The following is a 16,686-nucleotide window of genomic DNA, read 5'->3' as shown; positions in this document are numbered from 1 at the left end:
GCTTCACACAGCGTGATGGTCAAAAGCGACCGTGGTTGTCCAAAAGTAACTACCACAGGCTGCTCCTTTGCAATCATGAGTAAATCACTTCCCACTCAGGTGGGCTTCACCCCCTGCTTCAGCCCCATCATTTACACTCCGCCTTGTTCCCCCATTTTTCCCATGTGAGGAAGGCAGCTGTGAGCAGTTCCCTTGGGCAGATCCCTGAGTGGCTGCACTCAGAGCTGGCGGGTTGGTGTCTGAGCAGCGAGCTGAGAGGGACAGTGGGAGCTGCCTCCTGTCCGCACGGGTGCCCAGCAACCCTGCATCCCTTTGCTCACGTACTGAGAACCCAGGGCATACCACAAAACAGGAGACACTTCCAAGAGACAACAGAAGTAGGCTAGAAGCAGAGCAAGGAACCTGACTGCAGTTCTTGGAGTCACTGATAACCACACCAAAGATCAGGTGAACTCGACAGGCAGAGTGCACAAACTGGAAAGCCCAAAGGGCTGTAGTGCACTGCGTGGCCAGACATTTCTTTGCTGTCAGATCCCGTCAGAGCAGAGGCAAACTCCCCCTGATGACTTTTCAAATGCTCCTCTTCTTTTCCCAGTCTATTTCTTGAAAGGAGGAGCATCAAACCTGCACAGTCTGAGCCTACCTAATCCTGCAGCAGGCCATTGTAGTGCATGTCTGAGGCACCTGTCTCAGCAAAGCCCTGCCAGTCCCTGCATCCTGGGGAAGCTGAACTGTGCTGCAGACAGGTTACAGGTGGCACCAGGCTGTGTTGTGTCACCTCACACTCTCTCCTCATTTGGACTGTTCTCCTAATGTCTTGTGACTCAGAGTTGTTCAGCCTTATTAAATCACAGAGAATTGGAGATATTTATAAACTGACCTACCTAATTGCAAAGGGAATACTGGTCATATATTATTCTGCACCGCCTCAGCTAAATTGCATGCAAAACCTCACAGTGAATTTTACAAAGTTGCAAGTGCTGGAAAATATCCACATCCTTCTTGTGCAGAGGTCTCAAAGCTGGATGCAGGACTCCAGGTGGGACCTCAGCTGAACAGAGGGGAGCAGCAGAATCCACCCTCACCTGCCCACCCTGTGGGGATGCAGCCCAGGTCACGGCTGCTTTCTGGGCTGCCAATGCAGGCAGCTGGGACACATCCAGCCTCAAACCCACCATCACCTTCAAGTCTTTCTCCTCCTCTGCAAACTTCTATGGCAGCAATCTGCGTTACTGTTGAAGACTGCAATGCAAGATGTTTTCAATCACCATCTGTAGGGCAGATTGCCTTTGTCAAGTGGGCAGTTTGCCTTATCTCTCTCTTTGAGTGACCACATTCACTCCTCCCTTGGGAGGGGACACCTGCTGATAACAGCCATGGAATGTCCCTGCATGGCTGATAAGAACTACAGCATCCCATTGGGAGATGGGAGCCCAGAGGGAGGAGCCAAGCATTCCTGCCTGGATAGAATCTGGAGATTCTGGAACACCAGCACGGCTTCTGCACTGGATTGCCCAGAGGAGCAGCAGCTGCCTCTCCTTCCCCTGGATCTGCAGAGGAAGACTCCACCCTTCTCCAGGATCCCTGCTCCAGCAGAGCCACCCCTGGCACTGCAGGAGGGCTGAGCCACAATTCCAATGGGGCTGTGCCAGCACCCTGACCCACAGGGTGTCAGGCTGGGTTCTGACTCTGGCACTGTTGGTTTGGTTCACTGCATTGTTTATTTTATCCTTTATTTTTTTCCCTTTCCCTGTTAAAGAACTGTTATTTCCTGCTCCCATATTTTTGCCTGAGAGCCCCTTAATTTCAAATTTATAGCAATTGGGAGGGGTGGGGAGGGTTCACATTCTCCATTTCAGGGAGGCTCCTGCCTTCCTTGGCAGACTCCTGGCTTTCCAAACCAGGACAGTTACTCAGCACCCGGCTTCCTGCAGCACTGCACGAGCTGGCTGAGCACCGAGCCGTGTCCTGGGAGCAAAGCAGCACATCCTGCTGCAGCTGAGCCTCTGCTGTCCCCACAGCCCCAGAGGTGCTGCAGGGGCTCTCCTGCACACTCGTGGGGTTTGGGTGATCTGCAGGAAGGACAGTGGGGCTGCACAATGCCTGTGAGGCAGTGGGAAACAGGGCTCTGGTTATCTCCTGCTGACCATGTCAGTCCTTGACTCTGAGTCACAGGGAAGGGTTGAAACATCAAGGGCTGGGATTCTGGTGAACTGCCCTGCATTATTTATTGCTTTCATCTTAATGAATGCCGTTTGTCTTTTTTCTGTTTTGTACAGAGAGTAAAAAAAAGTTAATAATAGTAATAGTATATACAACATTATATTTATGAATATATGAATTATGAAAAATAATTCCTCTTCAGCCAATGTTAATTGAACAAGAATCATAAATATAGATAATATATGTAGCTGAATAATTTAGAAATGCTTGCCATTGTGACTGGTGGCAATCAAGGTGTGTGTCTATGAATATTCATATAGTATTGAGATAAAATGACAAATAATGAAAATGTTACACTTTGAATGTTAATGACAGAGTCTAATTCTTAGTTTCGAAGGCTTTTATAACTGTGTTGTTAGCCTGGAAATGTCATCACATCCGTAGTGCTTAATCTGATAATGCATATTTTTATTTTTACAGTGTAATATTGGTCATAAGGTAGAACTTTCCAGTGATTTTTATTGTTTTTACTAAAGGATTAAAGTACAGAGATGATTGTTTAAATACTGAGTTTTGGAATGCATAAATTATTAACAATATTTCTGTAAGATAAAGTTACCATAACATGTTCAAAAAGAAATATTTTTAAATATGTTTTTTGAAAATATTTTATCTTTTCAATTCTATTCCATCTAGATAAATTTAATGTGCCTTTTTCTCATCTCTGTGTCACAAGGGATAATGAAGTATTAACTTTGTACATTTTTTGCTCCTTTTAATGAGATAAAGTGTTTGTCTACTCTGGTAAAAAGGAAGCTGAGAGGAAACCTCATGGCTCCCTGCAGCTTCATGAGAGAGACACATGAAGAGGGAGTGGCTGAGCTCTTCCCTCTGCAATCCAGCACTGGATGCCTGGGAATGGCTCAAAGCTGCACGAAGGGAGACTCAGGCCAGATATTAGAAAGCATTTATTCACTGGGAGGGTGGGTCAAGCACTGGAACAGGCTTTCTAGGGAGGCAGCTGATGTCCCAGGCCTGCCCATGCTGAAGAAGCATTTGGACAATATCCTTACAGCATCCTTAACTTTTGGTCAGCACTAAATTGATCAGGCAGTTGGGCCAAATGAAGATGGTAGGTTCCTTTCAACTGACCTATCCTATCCTATCCTATCCTATCCTATCCTATCCTATCCTATCCTATCCTATCCTATATCCTATCCTATCCTATATCCTATATCCTATATCCTATATCCTATCCTATTCTCTCCTATCCTCTCCTATCCTATTCTATCCTATATCCTATTCTATCCTATCCTATCCTATATCCTATATCCTATATCCTATATCCTATCCTATCCTATCCTATATCCTATATCCTATATCCTATCCTATCCTATCCTATCCTATATCCTATCCTATATCCTATATCCTATCCTATCCTCTCCTATCCTATCCTATATCCTATCCTATATCCTATATCCTATCCTATCCTATCCTATCCTATCCAATCCTATCCTACCCTATCCTACCCTATCCTATATCCTATCCTATCCTATATCCTATTCTATCCTATCCTATCCTATCCTATCCTATCCTATCCTATATCCTATATCCTATATCCTATATCCTATATCCTATCCTATCCTATCCTCTCCTATCCTATCCTATCCTATCCTATCCTATCCTATCCTATCCTATCCTATATCCTATCCTATCCTATCCTATATCCTATCCTATATCCTATCCTATATCCTATATCCTATATCCTATATCCTATCCTCTCCTATCCTATCCTATCCTATCCTATCCTATCCTATCCTATCCTATCCTATCCTATATCCTATTCTATCCTATCCTATCCTATCCTATCCTATCCTATCCTATATCCTATCCTATATCCTATATCCTATCCTATCCTATCCTATCCTATATCCTATCCTGTCCTATCCTATCCTATCCTATCCTATATCCTATCCTATCCTATCCTATCCTATCCTATCCTATCCTATCCTTTATCCTATCCTATCCTATCCTCTCCTATCCCATCCTATCCTATATCCTATCCTATCCTATCCCATTCTGTTTAACAAGGTACCACTTTCTGTCCACACAGGGGAGCAGTGGTGGTTGTTTGCCTGGACTTCAGCAAACCATGGAACACCATTTCCCACAGCCACTGCTGGACAAATGGACAGGACACAGGCTGCGTGGCCGGTCTCTGCGATGGCGAGGAACTGTCGCACAGTCTGCACCCCGAGCACTGGCCAGTGTGTCTCACTGAGGCTGGCAGCCTGTCAGAGCTCCCCCAGGGACTGATACTGGGTCCCACATAGCTCAGCACCTTCAGAAATGATTTGGGATGGAAAACGCTCACACCAAGTGTGCTGACACTGCACTTCTTGGTGAGAAAGACGCATGAGGAGGCAGAGCAGCTCACACAGAGACCTGGACAGGCTGGAACACTGGGCTAGCAAGAACCGTGTGAGGTCTAATGAAGTCAGGTGCAAAATTCTGCACCTGGGATGGAATAACACTGGAGCCCAGTGCAGATGAAGGCCTGGGGGGCCTGGGCCTTGCTGAAAGGGATGGTGAGAACAATCATTCACTGGAACAACCTCCCAAGGGACAGGCTGAGTCCCCATTGTTGTAGGGTTCAACATGCAGCTGGACAGGGTAGGGAAAAACGTTTCCAGGCTCCCTTTCCACAAAAGGCTGGAGCAGATGATCTTTCACCATCCTTTCCAACCCAGGCTGCTCTGTGATTCTACAGTGCTAAAGTCTTGAATCCCTTCCCTGTTTTTCTGGGAAAATGATGGTAAAGCTTAAATAGCCCTAAAGCTGAAAGATGGGCACAGAGCCCAATGGCCATGGTTCTTTACATTGTGGTTCTTTTCCATAATCCAGTATTTCTTAACCTTTTTTAACAGCCCTTGCTAGTAGAAATTAAACCATTAAAGAAATCTTGCCTTTCTTGCATACTGTCTTTTATCAGTGCTAAGTTGTAATTAATGTATTTTTACTAAAAGGTAATTTGGGGGTTAACTCTTCAACGGACTGAATGATGGTTTTCTATCTAAAGTGGAGAGTGGCACCACTTCCTTTCTAGTAAGACTTTTAGACTACAACTTTTGGAATATCTAATGTTCTTGAAGTTTGGTTTCCACTTAGGATAAACATATATTAAAAAACACAAGAGTCACAGCAAATGTCTTCTTTGATTTTATATATTTGAAAGCAGGAAAATGGATTCACATGAGGTTAATCCAAAACACAAATAAGTCAGGGCAACAAGCCAGAAGTTGATTCATTTGTCACCTGGCACAATAGTCCAAAGCTTAAGCACTCCTTCATTTAGAGGGAAAAACCCATTTGTCTTCCTGAAGTTTAGTGATTTCAAACTGAGGATTGTCCCCTAAGTGAGGAGTGAGAATATCAAATTATTTGCTTGAGTGATGAAAGGTTGCCGAGGAATCCAATCAGAGATGTTTTCAGCAGAAGATCCTGAATTGATTCAAAAGAAAACATGTCAGCTTGTCCCCCTGCTGCATTTTTCAACATCCCTATTCGAATTTGAAGGACGTGTAGAAGTTATTCTTTCTGCAGATGTCCCTGAAACAACTACAGTTCATTTTCAAACACAAACACAGTTTTCACATGTCAGGAAGCAGTAAAAACTTCATATTAAGTCCACCCAAATAAAGCAAGATATAATCCAAAAATACTCTGAAATTTGTGATGGTTTATTAGTTCAGAGTGTTCTCTGTTTGCTTTCAATAAATTGTTGTATGCATTTAACAGTTTTTAAAATAAGCCAATATTTAAATGACATAAGAGCTGTCGTATGGTGAGTGTAGTGAAGTACCACTTCACAGGAGCTCTTTGATAAAGTTTCCAGGTGGTCTGTGCATGCATATGAACACGCCAACAATTTCCTGGACAATTTTTCTAATGCAATCTGTACTCACCTGTTTCCGTATTAGCAGCACACAACCTAATAGTGCAGTCAAGTATCCAAAATTCAAGAAAACAAGGGTCAGCTGTACAAAATTCCACATTTTCACTACTTGGACACAGTGCAGCCCCCGGTCCTGGGCAGCCCTGGGACATGCTGATGGTTCTGCTCAGGAGCAGGCTGCAAGTGTTTCTGTGCAGACCAAACACCCTTTGCCCTGCAGCCACAGCCATCAGTGGAGGTTTAGTCCTTCATTTTCTGTGTCAATCTTGTGCAACTTTGCAAGAAAATGAGGTTCTTTGTAAGCAGGTGTTGCTGTTCGCCCCTTTCAAAACAAGTAATCACATCTAATTTATATACACTGTTGGAGGGAGAGAGTGAAGGCATGCTCTGGCCCTGAAGGTTGCTCAAGAACACAAAGACATTAAGTATTTCCAGAGTGGTTATTTTGTATCATCTTAAGCAACGTAATTGCCAAGTAAGATAGTATTTATGCCTTGAAACTTTTAAAATCCTGGTGCAACTGACCACAAAGAATAGGGTAAAATGACTGGTTTTTAAATGAAAACAGCAGTGTACTTGGAGAGAGCAGAGTACTGGTGGAGGAATGCCAGCTGACCTTGATTGTAACTCATGCCCTGGGGCCATTGGACAAAGCACTGCTCACAAAACCAGGCACCGCTGAGGAAGGTGAGCCTGCATTCTGCTGGCACTGGAGCCACAGTGGGAGGGAAGGTCTCACATTTGGGAAAGCCAAGAATACACAGGAGTGGGAAGAAGATTCTTTGGGTGGTGCAGGGTTAGAGTTAATGCAATGTTGGTAATCATGAAAATCTACCATCGTCCCCTGAGCAATGACTGACACATACTAGGCCAAGGCTTCATAAACTCAGATGTGTTTAGTGCCTTTAATAGTTGTTTCTGGGAACAAAGTAGATTTAAAAAGGAAACCATGTTCTTTAAATACTTTTACTGGTGTTTTATTCTATTACACACAGCCACTTTTGTTTAAAGGTTGTATATATGTGTGTGTACTCTTTATTCAAGTATAATATTTGGAGTTCTTCATCACTTTTGATATGCATGCATAGTGGGCCATCCTGGAAAATGTTATAGCACTGAGCACATATATGGGGTTTTACTGTGTGGAAAGACATACTGAGCAGTGCAGCCTTTCTTCTTTTTTCTATTCTTTTAGTACAGTTTTAATATAATATATATCATAAAATAATAAATCAGCCTTCTGAAACATGGAGTCAGATCCTCGTCTCTTCCCTCTTCCTCAGACCCCGGTGAACACGGTCCCAGAGCAGCCCTTGTTTAGAAGGAAGAGTCCCCTTACCAGTGCACTGGGATTCAATCCACCCAGTGTCTGCTTGCTCCCAAAAAGCTGCAAAAGTCATTGTGAGAATGGTGGAAAGGAATAGCAGAAGTCAGAGTTCTTGTGGCTTTGCTTCAGTAGGATTTCCCAAACCACTCTCTGACTCTGTGATTACATGATAGTTTGCAGAATAGGAATGACTGCTCTTTAGGGATTTCTTTCCTGACATATACAGAAACATTTTAAGGAAGGTAAGAGGAATAAGAGCCATTAGTCATAGTTTTCTATAGGTCTGGATAATGAAAAGACGGTCAAAACACTATTAAAAATTATTATTCCATATATGCAAATAAGAGAAGGACTGAGGAGTTTTGAGATGGTTATAAGAAAATGCATGCTTAAAATACACCCAAACATGTCCTTGATTTCCTATTCTGTGTACCCATGCCCCAAACACTAATTAAATGCTTTAAAACTCAGTGTTTTGTTTCTTTACAAATGCTCAGTGGTCTGCTGAGCATTTGTAAAGAATCAACAACAGTGAGGGGAACAAAAAAAAAATAATGAAAATATTGTAAAAGGGCAAACCTCTATTCATTGCACATTCCCATAAGGGTGTAACACACAAGAGAGTCTTCAGGAGCTCCCATCACAATTTCTGTGTTCAGCAATTAGGACAAATGAGAACTAGAATCATTTCCAGCAGCCTTTCAGATTGTTAAAACTGACTAAAAGGATGATGAACAGGTATATACACAAGATACAATTTAAACAGTCACATTCAATCTGTCAAGGACATAGTGAAAAAGAATTGTGTAACAGTATAGAGCAATCAAAATATGTACAGAAGCAGATAAAAATATTCAGGACTCATATGGCAAAAGAAAACAGCTATTTCTTTAGTAAAGAGAATTAGAATATTAAGGCTTGAGTTTATTTTAATGAAAAGTTATTTGATTGAAACACAAATTCTCTGCAACATAAGGAGTGGGAATGTATGTATAACCAAGGAAGCAGGCTGTGATTTTCACTGAGGAAGACCAGAGAAGGCATCACTAAGAGTCCAAAATCAGATCTGCAGCAGTCTATCTCCAGTGAAACTTCCAATTTAAAGGGGCAGGATGGAGATAAACTGTCCTCAAGTCCAGTTCTGGCCTGCTGCAGCTTGGGTGGGATTTCAAATTTGATATCTTGCAGCTTCTAGGGTGGGCATGACACAAAACATTGCAGGTGTGTGGAGCTAAGCTCTGTACAAATCACACAGCAAGGACCTGGCTGCCAAGCCAAACACTCCTCCCAAAGGCTTCCTGCCCAAGAAGACAGGAATTGCACGGAGGCAGTGGCACTGGGCATCACAGTCTCTGTGCAGGAATGGCAGCAGACCTCTTGCAGAGACTGCATGGCTTGTGACAGGGCATGTCCCTGCTGCAGGCAGGCAGCAGAACCCGGCCAGGTGGCTGCAAGGGACTGCAGCTTCCTCACCACACTGGCACAATCTGCCTGGTTGGCAGAGATTAAAGGCCAGAATACAGAATATCCTGCCATGGGTTTTCATATAAAAGACATTCCTGCACGGTTATTTTAAGTGAAAGACCCATATAGACATGAACAACACCACCACAGTGCTTGAGAAAGCAACTAAGTACAAATTCTGAAGCAGACACTACAGTACATCTTGCTTAGACTTCAGCATTATTTGGGTCTTCAAATCTAACTTTATTGCTCCTGTGTTTGTATTTCTGGAGATATCCTTAGTTAAATATAAATCTTTTCTAATTCAAAGACATCCAGAAATGCAGAACCAAGCACTTCTCTCCAGAGTTGGTTTGGGTGCTTAGCTGTGGTCGGGATTAAATGCACAAACAAGGCACACAAATTTCTGTGAGATAAGATGAGCGTCTCTGAGCATTTTGCATTTTCCTTCCTGGTTATTGATACAGACACAGGCGGCCATGTGTCATCCCTTCTGGGAGAACAGAACCTGGCACCCATGTTTGTCATTCCCCTGGGAGTAATGCAAACTACTTGGACTGGCTTGTAGGTAAATACAGGAAGCTATTGCACTCTAGCAGGGCATCTTACCCCCCATGAAAACCTACCTATTGTTTGTTAACCAGTCAGATAACTCAAGCAGGACAAGTTGTCCTGTAGTGAGCCATTCTGGCATCATTTTGGCACCAGAGTTGACACTGGTCTGGCATCTCTCAACTACCAATAAACATCTTACTTTGAATTGAGATCTGGAAGATAAGCTGAATTTCTGAGTGACAGACATTTACTTTACAACTATAAAAGCCACAGGACACTTCCACAAAGCAGAAATCTTCCATACAGTTTCCTGGAAAGCCACGGAGAGTCTCCCATCAGTTGGGACAATTGTTTCACAGTTACTCCCCGGGGGCTGAGTGAAGGAATTAGTGCACACCATCACCATTGTGGCAGAAAGTTACATTCAACTCCTAATCAGTATTACTTCTTTTCCTAGCTTTAATATAGGTAACTTGATACAGTGCAATGTTCTACATGACACTACGATCTACTAGTAGTTCTTTTAGTTTTATACTCTATAGTAATTTTGATTAGGATCTTTTGCCTGTTATGTCTGTTTATTTATCATAATAAATAATTCATTTTTATATAAGTCTGATTTGCCATCATTAGAACTTGCAGAACAAAGTGCTTCCTTAAACTGTTGCCAAAATCTGAGGCTAAAGAAGGATTTACCTTCATTTAAACCCTTTCCTGTGAAGGAGGTTAAATACACAAAGGAGTTCTTTCTGCCTCTCAGACAGCAAAGCTTCTTAAGTAAACTTCATCTGCAGCTCCCACTCTCCCTGTCACATGCACTGTTTCAAGTTTTCACATTTGCAGTATTCATGGAGACATAGTGTGGAAATAAGCCCAATAATCTCTCCACCCCATCGGTAAACTGTTCTGCATTGAATTCCTGAAGAGCTGCATAATTGCAATTAATCTGACACAAAATATTCTAGCATAAACAACACAGCTCTGAGATAGTCACAACTTGTTCTCACAGCACCAGCCAGATAAAAAAAGCAAAAGCTCATGCAAGATGAATTCTTTGGCAGAAATGTCATTGGAGTGTGGTCAGGATAAATCAAGGAATCTTAGTTTTGTCTTTCATCACATTTTGTTAAATGGGGATATATAAACAAAATCAGTGTTTGTGTGTGCTGTGTAAATAAAGCTGATAAGGTGCTCTCACTACACTCCATAATCCCATTAAAACAACCTCATTTTCTGTTACTTTAAATTCTATTACTTTTCAAAGGAATGAAGGAGAACTAGCTCTAATATTTAATAACTGCACTAATATTTGAAACTAGCACTAATATTTAATGACACTCTGAGTATAACATTACCCAGTGGGAAGCATTTTTGTCATCCTGGATTACTCAACAGAACAAGTAACACAGGTCTTCAATTAATCACTGCTGAGTTGTTACCTAACAGTTTCTCATGAGATATTTATACTCTGCTCGTTACACTGAAATTGTTATGCAAATTTCTCCATTTGTAAGAGTAAAATGAACACTAGCAGCACTATCTGCTGCTAGCAGAAACTTTAAACAGAATTTAGCAAGGCCACTCATGTTATATATTATTCAGATTGACTTCTGTACCAACAGTGACAGTATAAGCATTTCACATTACTAGGAATTTATTTAATTACACAGATTGTTATTACACATAATACATATAGATTATACATAATGAACATATAAATAATGTCTGTAGTATATAATAAAATATAATTAACATTACAGCAATGCAATGATATTTTTCATGGATTCAATACATTATAGACACTAATTCTCATTCTTTACAGTACAAATGCAGTTAAACTATAGCTTCTCTGGATCTTTGCTGGATAAGGGTTTATACTCAGCAGACCAAGACCACAGTGGGCTCATTGATTTCCAGGGATCTCTCCAGTCCTTTTTTTGTTTTTTCCTCCCTAGAATTCTCTAATCTCTTCCTTTCACATGGCCCTGTGAAGCTTATGGTGTTTCTCTTTTGGCTACAACCATATTATTCATTTCTAAATGAACAAATGACAGGAGTTATCACTGTATATTAAATTAATAAGAAAACTAATTGCATCATATTTTACTTCCTTATTTTTTTTTTCCTTAATAAGTTATCTCCTACTCATTTCCAATTTCTGGTCTTCTCTTTTTCATGTTACAGATATGGTTTTAATTTTAGCAAGGTCTGTAGCATGAAAAGCAGCCAGGGGAGGCTGAAGTGGACAGGGTTTAGACATGAGAAAAAGCTGTGAAAGAGGTGACAAATGAAAGTGACAAATTAAAATGAAAAGTGAAAGTGAAAAGTGGAAAGTGAGGGTGAAAGTGAAAAGTGAAGGTGAAAGTGACAGTGACAGTGACAGTGGGATCTCCCTTGCCTGAAGAACAGTTTTTTGGCCAGAGCTCACTCTTTGGAAGGCGCTGCCTGTCACACTCCATGTTTGTCTGCTCTGGGATGTCCAGGAGAAGGAGCAGGACACACCTGGCCTTCCCAAAGCACCAGGGGTGCTCCCTGCAGCTGCAAGCACAAAGCTGTCAGGCAACCAGGCTGCTGCATTCAGAACCATGCTGCACAACGTGCATGCAAAGCTGCAGGAGAGCAGCAGCTGCACTGCTCACAGCAGGATGGTGAGCAGCCAGCCTGGGATGTCGAGGCACTGTTTGAGATGTGTGTTTGGAGCAGTTTGAATAAATGGAATCTATTTTACAGGAAAAACAAGGCAACCATCATATCTCCTAATAGAATGATACTCTCAAAAGCAGCAGAAAGAAAAACTTCACAAAGCTTCAAGAGCCTTATCAAAATGTGAGTGGTGGCATGTTGAAGCACCAATGAAACTCAATATGAAAACCCTTTTAATCTTTCTCCCTGTTTCCATGGACAAAAGAAACAGTGTTTATGTAATCGTTTCTAAGCTTATACACTTATGGTCTCACCTGCATTAGAGAAAAACGTTTTTAAAAATAACATCTCCTGTTGTGAAATGCACCAAAATTGATCAGGGCAATTGGTAAGTTCTCAGCCATTGTTTTGTATTTATTATGTACATAAAACATTGTAAGCCTAATTTTATACAAGAAGACTTTCTCTGCTTTCTCTCAAAGAAATACCTTGATCAAGGAAATAAAATGTTTTTGAAAAATGTTAGTTATTTAAATAATTGCTTTTTAAGGGCAACAACCTAATTGCCATTCACTCTTTAATGTATTTTTAAATTCTCATGTTCTGATGATAGATAAGAAGTTATACAAGCTCTCTAAAATGCATTTCAATATTAATTTCAAAAAGTAATTTATACAACTAAGTGTACACTTTATATTTGTCACTGAAAGATGAAAAGCAATCTTTTTATCTCATTCAGTCCGACAAAATAATGTGTAAACTCTACTTTCCCCTATTTTTTAAAACCAAAAGTGACCTCTTTAGTGACTTCTTTCTGGGGGACAAAATAAGAGAGGAAGACAAATCAGCTTTGTGCAATGCAGTAAATGCAGGCAAATCAGCTGAAAAAAAACAAGCAAATTATCCATATATGAAAATGAAAAATACAAAATGAAGGTAGGTTACTTAAGAAAAATTGTTTGATCTTGTAATATTATAGTAATTCAATACAGTTTGCAGTATTAAGAGTCTGACACATGCTTTTGCAACTTGTACTTTGAACCACAATGTTTGTATTCATTTTACTCAAGGTACTCTCATTTAAACTGTAAAATCCCTCACTGCCTTTACAATAACGTTAGAACAGGGTGCCCCAAGTTGGATTTGCTGCCATACAGAACATGGTAGGTCACTGCACACCTCAGCAAGGTGTCTGCACCTGGCTCAGCAGGACCCTGGGTCAGCACATCTCTCATTTGCCAATCCTTACAAGCCCGAGACAGACAGACGGACACAGCGTGGGTCAAGGAGGGATGGAGTTGCAAACAACATCCTTCCCTTTCCAGAACCACCAAAATGTAAGCACTTGGTATCTAGCCCGGGTTTTGTTCAGGGAGGTTATAGATTTTTCAGAATGAATTGTAATATTTCTTTTAAAATGCTGTGGATTTTCAGAGAGTAAATGGGACTTAGGACTCAAAAACCTTGACTGTGTCTGATCAGCTGGATATGCATTGAAAGATCTGTTGATCAGTCCCTAAGAAGTTCATAAAAACTGCATGAAAGTTTCATGAAGCAAAATCCAATTTCCTCAGTTTAACAGTAAGCAGTTAATACAAAGGTTGTTACAGAAGTAACCCAGTGCTTACAAATACAATTTTACTTTTGATCTATACTGAGTCCCTGACAGCATTTAAAAATAAGTAGAAAATCTAAATTAATGCTGCTTATATTGGCTTAGAATGCACTGCGTAAAAATCACAATAGAATTTTAAAATCTCAGGGGAAAACTTACTCTTGCTAATCTCCTATTGAATTAAACTGATCCTTTAGGCTGCAATTGGATCTAGCAGCCAAAAGCCGATTAGCCATGGTTTAGGCTGTGCAGGGTGCTCAGGAGGACATGATGTAGCCCTGTAGCTCTCTCAGCCCTATTTTATAGTTAGATTTGTGAAAAAAGTGAAGCTGACAACAGTACCAGAAGAGCCTTCTGTTTCTCTTCTCCAGAGAACAAGCATCCACCATGAGGATAAGCAGATTTGGTGGGAGCTATGCCATGACAGAAAGGCAGTGGCTCAAGGTGCTCAAACTATGGATCTCTCCTTAAATTCCTTGCTGGAGTTAAATAACTCTCAACAGAAATTCACAAACCCTGTCAGGAAAAGTCTAGATACATTTGCTGTGTCGAGCCCCTCGGGCTGTGCCTGCCTTCCCGCACATTCCACGCGTTCCCCGGGGGCTGCCGGAGCACAGGGAGGTACAGCTTCAGCAACCGGGCAAATCAACCGGCAACCCTGGCTCAGCAACCAGGCAAACCAACCTCCCTCTGCTTGCCTGTGTAGATCAGTGCACACCCATCAGTGTGCCCAGAAAGCAACCAGTAACCAAGCAGGACCTGTCAGACCCTCAGACCGTGCCCCTCCCGTCACCTCGGCCCGGTGCTTCACACGCCAACTGCTTTGCTAAGGGTCACACAAATCACCACCAAACACTCCTGACTCCCTGGACAAACAGGACAACCGTGGGATTCAAATCAAGTTGCACTTTATAAGGCACAGCATGAGAATAAAATAAATGATGTCCAGGTTTTGCTCTTCATCCAATGTAGTTCAGTTGGTTAGAGCGAGGTGCTGATAATGCCAAAGTCACAGGTTCAGTCCATGTGTGGACAATCCAACTTAAGAGTTGGACTTTGATGATCCTTGTCAGTCCATTCGAACTCAAAATATTCCATGAATACATGAATCAGGTCCTTAAGCTTTTCGTATTTGTGGAAAGAATATTTATCAGCAAAGTTAAGCAAGCTTTTTTTGGCAAATGATACTCGCCTACTGAGGTAAGCTTGAAGGAAGTAAAACAAGAGGCATAGTAGATGGCCTAGGTTTATTATCAGTAAAATTGATGAGACCTTGCACATCTTGAAATAGGATTTTTTGAAAATTTTCAACTGACTTTAGCAGGTCCTTTTTCCCTCCTTTCCTTCTTTCACTCATTGCTCCATCCTAAAACTTCTCCTAAAGCTTGTGCAAAAGAGTGTGAAGATCTTTTAGACACTCATTTTTTATTAGCTAATCAAACAACCTGGAGCACAATATTTTCATTCATATGTGAGAATTCCAAGCTGTTTTTAGTAAACAAATAGCCAAATTATTATTAGCTTAAAAAACACTTTTAATCTGCAACAATAAACTCAAGTACGTTTTTATTATCGTTAAGTCTGTATTTTACTGGAAATCTTTCTCAGCGGTTTAAGTAAAGCTTGAAGAGGCTGTCTCTAGAGGTTGACATCTTTTGACATCTTTGAAGTCTGCAACAGAGCTTTGTGTGAGCCGGCTCAAGAATACTCATATTTAATTTAATTTTATTTCTTTTTAAGTCTGACTTTAAAATGCAACTTTTTAAGTTACTTTTTTTAAGTACTTTCACTTCTTTTTTCAATTTTCTGCTTCTATTCTAAAACTTTCACACTTGCAAGCCCTCTCAAGACACCACGTTGATTCACTTTCAAGCAACAGTTTTCCTGGGAACTGAAGTTCACTGGTCTGTATTTCCATTGCTCTGTGTTTCAGCAATTTAGAGTGGCAGTAAAGTTAGCTATGGAAATGAGCCAGAATAAAACCACATTTTCATGTCAGTCCCTTCTTAAACTCACTTTCACAGTTATTATTCCTAAACAAACAAACAAACAAGCAAACAAAACCCTGAGAGAGAAAGACACACTACTTTGAATACTCTCAGTGGAAGGAGAGAGACAAATCAGGGAAGGCATCCTGTGCATCTCCATAAACAAAGTAAAATAAGAATCTGTCTGGTTTTCTGAACAGCAGAATATTTAGGGAAAGGAAAAAAATATTCTGGAGAGAGGAAAGAAAAGGTTCTATTAGACCTTTGTGGTTTCAGCTAAGAAGAAACATGCTGTTCTGAAGCACTGCTGTGGATGCTACTCGCTCAGTTGCCTGGATAATGATAAACAATTGCAAGTGGGTACTGATAAACTTGTCATGACTGAACTGCAGCCTCAGGCCAGCCATGCTCTGGGGACCCACAGCACTTACCAGAAACATTTTATAGTGCTCAAATAAATGCTTGATTATAGCAGCACACGCTGTTCTACGAGACAGTGACAGTTCTTAACTTCCCCTTCCCATTCCACAAGGGAATTGAGCTGAAGTTGTCCCTCAGTTTGGAGCCAGGCACTCCTCCCATCTGTCTGTGTTCATCCCTTTCAACTCCAATTTTGCTGAGACAGTCCCAGAGGTTGTCTGACAACGACACCTAGCCTAAGCCTGTGCTAGGCTGGACAGACAGCAGCAGCACATGCAGAGCTGTGCAGGGCTGTGTGCATGGTCCCAGACATTCAGGAAAGGAAAGGTACTCGTGTTTCCTTCACAATGGGTCCTCTCAGGCAATGAGGCCACTATTCCCTCTGTACTGTGCTACACACAGGGCATCAAGACAGCCAGGCCCTCCAGGAACAGTGATCGTCTTGGTGCTCAGAGGAGTATGTCCCTAACCCTGGTAAGGAAGTCAGAAAGCTTTGCTCTGACCCTCAATCCTTTTGATCAATCTGTATTTTATTAACAACGAATTCTTTATGCCA

Source organism: Agelaius phoeniceus, assembly GCF_051311805.1.
Source record: "Agelaius phoeniceus isolate bAgePho1 chromosome 6 unlocalized genomic scaffold, bAgePho1.hap1 SUPER_6_unloc_1, whole genome shotgun sequence".
Classification (NCBI taxonomy): domain Eukaryota; kingdom Metazoa; phylum Chordata; class Aves; order Passeriformes; family Icteridae; genus Agelaius; species Agelaius phoeniceus.
Note: the sequence above shows the minus strand (reverse complement) of the source record.